This window comes from Rattus rattus, chromosome 5 (assembly GCF_011064425.1).
Source record: "Rattus rattus isolate New Zealand chromosome 5, Rrattus_CSIRO_v1, whole genome shotgun sequence".
In the NCBI taxonomy this organism is placed as follows: domain Eukaryota; kingdom Metazoa; phylum Chordata; class Mammalia; order Rodentia; family Muridae; genus Rattus; species Rattus rattus.
In genome coordinates, this window is record NC_046158.1 from 61,888,806 (window position 1) to 61,897,405 (window position 8,600).

Genomic DNA, 8,600 nt, shown 5'->3' on the forward strand with positions numbered 1-8,600 from the left:
AATCTTCTCAAGGTTATACTTGTATCTTTCCAGAAAATAAACGAAGTTCCAGATAGCTCCCACTCTGAAACACCTGACCAGGACAGCATCCCGGAGACCACTGGACAGATAAAGCATCTGAAGATACCCAACAAAGCCACCCGGAAGAGATGCCCCAGGAAGAACAAGTCAATAACGTGGGGAAGCAACAAAGTCTCAATACCACTGAACAAAACCGAGGCTGCTCTGCTTAAGGACAACATTACAAGCTAATTCTCAATTTGTCAATGCAGAATCCAAATGCCTTTGTCAGAGGGGGAATGGGGAAGGCACACCCGTATTAGGAGACACTGTGATGCTCTCTTGCCATGCTGAGGAGTGTTTTTGCTTGGTTGCTTAGTTGGTTGGCTGTTTTGTTTTGTTTCGTTTTGGAGTCAGGGTTTCTCCATGTAGCCTTGTCTACCCTGGAACTCACTCTGTAGACCAGGCTGGCCTCAAACTCAGAGATCTGCCTGCCTCTTCCTCCCAAGTGCTGGGATTAAAGACATGCACTACCACCACCAGGTTGAGGACTGCTTTTATGCTTTTTTAATTACTAGTCCCAGGAGTGATTACTGAACTACAAAGAGAGAGTTCAAAAGTAGCTTGTATGATTACTAAAACTATTAAGATACACACACACACACACACACACACACACACACACACACACATTTTAGCAGAAATCAATCAAGAGGTGGGTTAAGCTGAGAGCCAGAGTTTTACAAAACAGAACTATAACAGATATTTTGTTGCTCAAGTATAATTTTAGTTGTCAACAATTGCCCAGAATACACTGCTTTAATGTCCGTCTCTAAGCTTCCATATAAACTGCATTTGTATTTGGTGTGACTAACTATTAACGTGTGTATCTTAGTCATCTATAACAGTTTACAATAAGAGAGCAACTCTTTTATCAGACCAGGATTTTGTAATCGGATCCCTGGTTAAATTTGACCCTTAAAATTGTAATTCTTAAATTAAAGATCTTTTAGTATCAAAGACAACTTTAAAACATAAATTCAGCCCACAGAGACTGGGAACTTCATTTTCCTAATCTTTAATTATACTTTTTACAGAATACTAGGGTGGTTTTTTTTTTAATATGATGCACATAAAATGGCTAAAGCGTGACAAAGACATAGCCATCACAGTTCTTATATGATCCAGTTTTACAGCAAAGCGTTTTTGAATCCTGATATTGCTTTTTAGCCTAAAAACAGAATACAGTGCTAAGCAGAGGAATACCTCCTTAATCACCTTAACCAAGATGGTGCTCCCATCTTGATGAGGTCATCAGTCGAGATGGTGACAAGCTACATAGTTGCTAGGTCATTGTTAAGTTTCAAGCCAGGGATCAGCAGTGGAGGTGTCTATTTAACATATCAAAGCATACCCGGCCTCCAGGATCTCCCAGCATCTCTGAGTCCCTACCTGTCATAGGGTATGGCTGGAATATCCTGCCTTCTACCCTGAACTCTCCAGTCCAGGAGCTGAGCTGCCTTCCCTCCAGAGGTTCTTCCCTATATAATCCAAACATTGGTTATCTCTTTTGCTCCTCCTGTACTTTTGGCCTCCTGGCAACTGCACTTGGTTCCCCTCTCTCCCTTCCCCTCCACTTCTCACCGACATGGTTCAAGGTCAAGACCACTCTGGACTCTCCCAGATGTGTCTGCCTCTGCCTATGCTCTCCCACATACCTATAATAAACTTTCCATACCATCATACCTAGGAGCAGACATGACCTTCCATTTCCTCTTTATTTCTTTTTTTTTTTTATTCAGTCATCAGCCAAGATGGCTACAGCCATAATGGTTGTTATTTACTCCAAGGTGAACCTAAGTCATCAGCCAAGATGGAAGGCAGGCATGTAAGTCTTTAACGTGTTTGTAAGCCAGAGCCTTGAGGAAGATTAAAGTGAACCGTATGTTTTATGAGTGAGGTGCCTCAAACCACGATAGCATTCTGTCTTGTGGCATTATCTAAATCAGTTTAGGTATTAGAAATCGAAAGACTTTGGGCCAGCAGGAGCCATTTGTCCGGTGAATATTGAGGCCAAATTTGGACTGTGAGTTTAACAAATGAGCTTGGTATGAGGTTTACCAAATGGAGCCTTTTGGATTAGCCTGTAGTGAGGCTGAGGGTGGGTACTTTGGAATGGAGAAACCCATAGCAGGGTCCAGGGCACCCCCCAAAATCCTGAGTATCGTTAGGCCCTAACGCTCATTCTCTCAGTGAAAAGAACACTTCTTATGAAAGAGATCCCATGTACTTGCATCCTGCATCAATAGAATCTATCCTCGTGATTATTACAAATCCTTCATCCCCAGACCCCTTACCCTGAGCACAGCTATCAGTCAACAGAACTCATTCTTATTGTGAAGGTCACAGGTGCTTTGCTACTTTGCAAGGGAGTTTCCAAGTAGCCATCCCTGAAGCTTTGTCGTGATAATTGTCACGTGGAGATTTTTCCCAAAGTTTTACTGTGTTTAAATGTGTAAGAAAAATATATCACGAGATCGGACCCTGGAACTTTCCGAGCTAGAGCATGCTAAAACGATACTGACCCGGTTTCCATTCAGATCAGTTTCCTGCCGGCAGTGACGCAAGCAGGGACCCCCGACAGGAAATGACTTCTGCAGTCCACAAGGGAAGCTGGGAAGTGTAGTTTCTTAGGAACCTATCACAACCAGACCACTCAGTTTTGCTGTTGTAACTTTAAACACTTCTCAAAACCAAGACACTAAACCAATTGTGCTTTAGTGTCTGAAATGGGAGAGAGAGGGGCAGAACCAGAAAGAACTTCATAAACAACGTAGCACCCGGAATGTCTGAAAGAAGGCAGGCACTGTATAACCTGGTTTTATATAGGTCAGAGACATAGCTTTGCATCTTGCTTGCTACCAAGCCTTACGTCCAATACCCAGGACCCTCAAGGTATAAGAAACAACTCCTGCAAGTTGTCCTTTGACCTCCACTCTCAGTGTCTGTGACGTGTGTGTGTGTGTGTGTGTGTGTGTGTGTGTGTGTGTGTGTGTGTGTGTGTCACACGCGCACGCGCACACAGGCACACAGGAACACACAATTTAAAAATAAATTATGTTATAAAATTTTTTAAAAGAGAAAAATTATTACAAACAATAATTCTGGGTTCAAACCACAGATACACATCTTACTGTTAAATGTAAACCTTAATTCTATCTCAGCATCTAGTGAGGTGTTTGACTGGAATAAATCTTCTTCAGCATGTAAAATGTAATGTAAATAAAATGTAAAGGAGGCTTGACAGCTCTTTGTTAAGGAGTTGTCCTGAGTCACCCACGGAACTACAGAAATACATTGAGAAGCATTGCTTAGACTGCTCTAAACACTCCCATCAGAGCAGTCACTCTTAAATATTAATCTATTAGAATATTTTCTAGTCCCTACTATTTGCTCAGTGCTCTGGAATGTGGCAGGGGGTGAGTCTGCCGAGAAGTGTAGAGTCCATTTAAATTTTAAAACTTCCAAAAGAGAAAGCACTGCTTTTGAGTTAGCTTTTCACATGATCACATCTACAGAAAGAAGTAGAGAGGGGGCAGCAGAGAGCTTTGGGGCAAAAAAAGTCTTCAAGTCTGACAAGCCAGAATCCAACATCCCCAAGAGAACATCCTTGCCTCCCTAGTTTGCTTTGTCACCGAGACAAGGTATGTCATCTCTCTAGTCTGTGGCCCCCCCAAACTTAAAAATGAGGATAGTCGGACCAGCTCTCAAAGCCGTGGTAAAGTTTTGCTTGGCTTTGTCTTGTTTTGTTTTGTTTTGTTTTGTTTTGTTTTGTTTTGTTTTGTTTTGTTTTCTTCAGCGTTCAGAATTCAGAGCTGCTGAATTCTGCAGCAAGACTACCTCAGGGCAGAAGTGAAAACTGAACGAACCATAACTCTGAAGCAGGAAGATGGGAGAGAAAATTGGGAAATTGTGTGATAAGATTGGTTTAAATTACAAACCCTCTGTTGTGACCAAAATGAGGATATAATTTCGTGATGGTGTGTTTATTCTCTCTGAGACTCACAGAGTGTCACCTGGAGGATGAGTCAAAGACCATACATCCTGCCCTCTAGATCCTGTTCATTTTCCTGCTTCCTCTCTACAGGGAAGACTGACTCATAATGAAGTGTGAGAGATAGACGTCTCTTCCAGCCTGAAGCATTGAAAGTCCTGTGGGTTGAGCCCCCTTTGGGGGTCACATATCAGACATTTACATTACCATTCACATCAGTAGTAAAATTACAGTTATGGAGTAGCAACTAAGTAACTTTATGGTTGGGGGGCACCACAACATGAGGAGCCGTACTAAAGGGTCTCGGCATTAGGAAGGTCGGGAATGGGTTGGGGATTTAGCTCAGTGGTAGAGCGCTTGCCTAGCAAGCGCAAGGCCCTGGGTTCAGTCCCCAGCTCCGAAAAAAAAGAAAAGAAAAGAAAAGGAAGGTCGGGAATTACTACAGCTAGGGCGGTCCTTCAGCCTCACCCTTGTCTGTCAGAGCATTGATTAGCCCAAATCCCTCCACAGATACACATGAATGAGAAACAGAATGTTGCTGTGTAAAGAAAGAATGAAGGTCTGAGTGTTATTACAGCACAGCTGAAACTGTCTCAATATGGCAACAGAAAAGAAATCAAAGAGAAAACACGTTTGATGATAATAATCTAATGTGATGGGATTTATAGCCCAAGAAGGATATTAAGTTTTACAATATCATGTTATACTCACTAAAGGTTTGCTCCATCAAAATGAGGTATCGTGCATGACATGAATTTAAGTGTTCAACTCAAATTTTTATTAAGAAACCTGTTTTAAAATAGAGAGATGACTCAGTCAGCAAAACGCTAGCTATATCAGCACAAGAGCTGAGTTCAGTGCTTGGAACCATACAGAAAAAGCCAAACATGGTGGCCCATGCTGATCCCAGTACTGAGGAGGTAAAGACAGGACCTCCCTGGCTCTCATGGTCAGTCCACCTAGACTACTGGATAAACACCAGGCCAGAGATCTCGTCAAAAAAAAAATTTTTAAAGCACATGACACCTGAAGACCACCGCTCAATGTTGACCTCTTGGCTTCTATACAAGTGGTCATATAGCCATACATCCATGTACATATTCATAAATATATACAAAAAATAAGGAAGAAATGAAACCACATGAGAAGTCAAGGGGTTTGAGCAGAAAAAAAAAGATGAATTTTTTATGTTTTTATTCTTTGAAAGTTTCATACAGATTAACTGTATTTTATTCATCTTCATTTCCGTTACCCTCTCTCATACCCCTCCCTCTTCTGCTGGAACCCTTCATCACAAGAAGAGCTCGTTTAACCTTTACATCTTTTTATGTGGCCCACTGAATTTCATTATGTCTGCTCACATAAGCTTGTAGGGTGATATCTACTAGGTAGAGCATGGGCTACGTTTCAATGGGTACACCACTAAGAAAAGTGACGCCCGCTTCCACCTAGCAACCATGGACTGACTTCCTCAGGAATAGGCAGGGTCTCGAGCATCGTGACCCAACCACTATGAAGTGTTGACAGGCCCAGTCACACCAGATGCAGTGTGGGGGAGGGGATGGAGAGGAAGCACAGCTGCCGATCTGTGAACACAGTCTCCATTTTACATTCTGGGGACACCTTTTTGTGCCACCACCTCCTTTTTTTCTGTCTCTCGCACTGTTTCCATCCTTTTGTCCGTGTTCCTGGAGCCTGGGAGTGGGTGGTACAGATGTCCTATTTAGAGTCGATCACTGCAGAATCCACTTCTTTTTGGTACTTTGACCAGTCATCTGCATTAGCCTCTAATGAAACTCGAAGAGACTCCTCTGACTGTGGCTATGAGAAGTACTAATCTAGTGTTGTCTGTTTATCATGCCCATTTAGCCAAAACTGGTAATAAGTTCTCCTATAGGGCACATCACCTCCTCAGCCTTAACCAAACTGACAGTACCAGGTTCTTAACTGGGTTTATAGTACCAGACATGAATTCCCTCTGATAGAACAGGCCTCAAATTAAACCAGAAAGCAGTTGGTTACCCTCATAAGCAGCGTAGTGACTTGAAGCTATGAAAGCTGTCCAGCAGGGAGGAGGTCTCCCATTCTGATACAGCTTGATCTTTCTGTGTTCTGTGTGCAAAGCGTGTGATTGATATCTTCCGCAATAGAGTCCTATAATCAAGTGCTTGGGACCACAGTAATGTTTTGGGGAACCTCTGGAGCTTCCATGACCAACAACTTGTAAGAATATATGCCACACTTGGCATTGGGATTTTCATTCAACAACCCATAGCTACATGGAGGAGCATTCGCATGGGAGATTTTTTAAACGGTCACTGTCTATTGAATTTTATTTTAAGTAGACTTCAAAGGGGCATTTGCAAAAGCTGAAGTGATGGCTCAGGAGTTAAGAACACTGGTTGCTCTCCCAAAGGACCTGGGTTCCCAGCACCCACATGGCAGCTCACAAAGGTTCATATTGGAATCGGTGACATCTTGTAGCTTCTGTGAGGCATGTGATACACAGGCATGTGATACACAGACATATACTCAGGCAAATACTTATACCCATAAAATAAATAAATAAGATATCAAACAAAGTTTGAAGGCACATACAAGAAAACTGGTTTGGGGGCTATTGCAATGGCAGCTTAAGAGCCACCGTGGCTTAGACTAGGAATGATAGGTAGTCAGGTCCCAAAAGAGATTATTACCTGACTGTGGAATGTGAGGAGAAAGAAGAAAGAAGAGCGATGAGAAGAACAGCAAAATCTGGCTGATCCTTAGGAGGGGGGGAATAGCCAGACACTCATCGGAGAAAAGTCTCCAAAAGAACTGATTTGCTGGGCAGAGCAATGGTGTCTCTATAGATCTGATCTCCTCTGGGACACATCTAAGTAAAAGATCAAGGCTGATAAGGTTGAAGTTCTCAGGGGAAAAAAACTAGAATGAAGATAGAAATTTAGATTCCATCAGTTTATTGATTGTATTTAAGGCTGGAAGGTGATCTGAGTCCCTGAAGTAAGAAATCCTAAACAGAAAAGAGATCCAGTATCTGCACTCTGACACTCTGCATTGAAATGAGAGAGGTCAGAAGAAATTCACGCGAGCGGCTGAAAGAGCAGTGAAATTAAGGGGGGAAAGGTAGGAAGGTGTGCTCTTTGGGTGACCAGTGGGAAAGCTGTCCTAGAAGATCTAATCCAACTGTATCAAATGCTGCTGGTGCATTCAGCAAGATTTTAAAATAATAGTAACTGAAGAAAACTGAACTCTGATTAGAAAAGGTTTTAGGAAGATGCGGGTTTTGTAAGGTGGTGGGAATGAAAGCTTATTGGAGTAGGTTCAGAGATAGAAGAGGAAAAATATAGAGACAATACACATGAGAAGCCATAGAGGAATGTGACTGCAGCTTCGTGCAGATGGCACAGGCTCGGTAGCAAGCACAAGGATTTGAGTTTGATCCCCAGAACCCACATTAAAGGGGTGATAAAATAGCTGATGGCTCCTGGTGTAAGGGAGTCTGTTGTCTTTAATGGTGTGGCCCTTGGATCCAGGGATGACCTTACAACTGGGAGCACAGGGACAACATCAATTGGGCTCCACGTATAGAGAGAGAGAGAGAGAGAGAGAGAGAGAGAGAACGAGAACATGAAGTTGATGGAATGGAGATGCAGAGGTAGACCCAGAGTTATGAACTCAGCAAAGAGTATGATCAAAACATGTGAAATTATCAAATTATTAAAATAGCATATTAGAAAATAATAATATAAAAAGATGCACAAGCTCTTGTACCAGAGGTAGAGAGATGGAAATGGGTCCCTGGGTCCCCTAGCAGGCAGCTCCAAGCTAGTCAGAGATGCTGTGTCCTAAAACAAAGTAAATAGGGCCAGAAAGAAGACTCACTGGGTAAAGATGATTGCTACCAAGGCTAACAGCTTAAGGGCAAGGCCTGGAACCCACATGGTAGAAGCAGGAACTCAGACCACAGCATGCATGTGTATACCCATATGCACATATGCACATGAACACAATACACACACACACACACACACACACACACACACACACACACACACACACCATACATAGATAGGATAAAGAACACCTAGAATGAGCACCTAGAAACGAGACATAAGGTTTTCCTCTGGTCTCCTTGTGCACACACAACTGTCTTCACCTTTTACCCCCACTTCACCCATTGCCTCTGTGTACGTGTGGTGTGTGTGTGTGTGTGTGTGTGTGTGTGTGTGTGTGTGTTGTGTGTCCAGTGAGAGAGAGGATGCAATGTGTGTGAGCATTTGCATATTTGTTGATACTCAAGTGGACAGTGGAGAGTCCTGGTTCCCAGACTCTGCTCCGTCAGAGATAGCATGACGAGCTTGTGACTGCTTCAAAGAACAAACCACAATCCATCTGACAAAGCCTGCAGCCCCTAAGCCAGCCCCTGTGAAGCCAACTGATTACAGAAGTGGCTTATGACACCACCACCTCACCACCACACTGTTTTATATTTAGCTAATTTTTGCTGTCAAAGACTTCATTATGCAGTCTGAAGAGCTGAGCA

The 8,600-nt window shown here is 42.8% G+C and overlaps 1 protein-coding gene across 1 annotated transcript in view; it reads right to left on the minus strand.

Moving 5' to 3' along the window:
* Positions 1-2,625, minus strand: part of Tfpi (tissue factor pathway inhibitor) — a 49,684-nt gene extending 47,059 nt beyond the window's left edge. Inside the window, exon 1 of the mRNA XM_032903578.1 lies at positions 2,586-2,625. The gene's annotated coding sequence lies outside the window, so the exon portion shown is untranslated. The remainder of the gene's footprint in view (positions 1-2,585) is intronic.
* Positions 2,626-8,600: the final 5,975 nt, after the last annotated feature.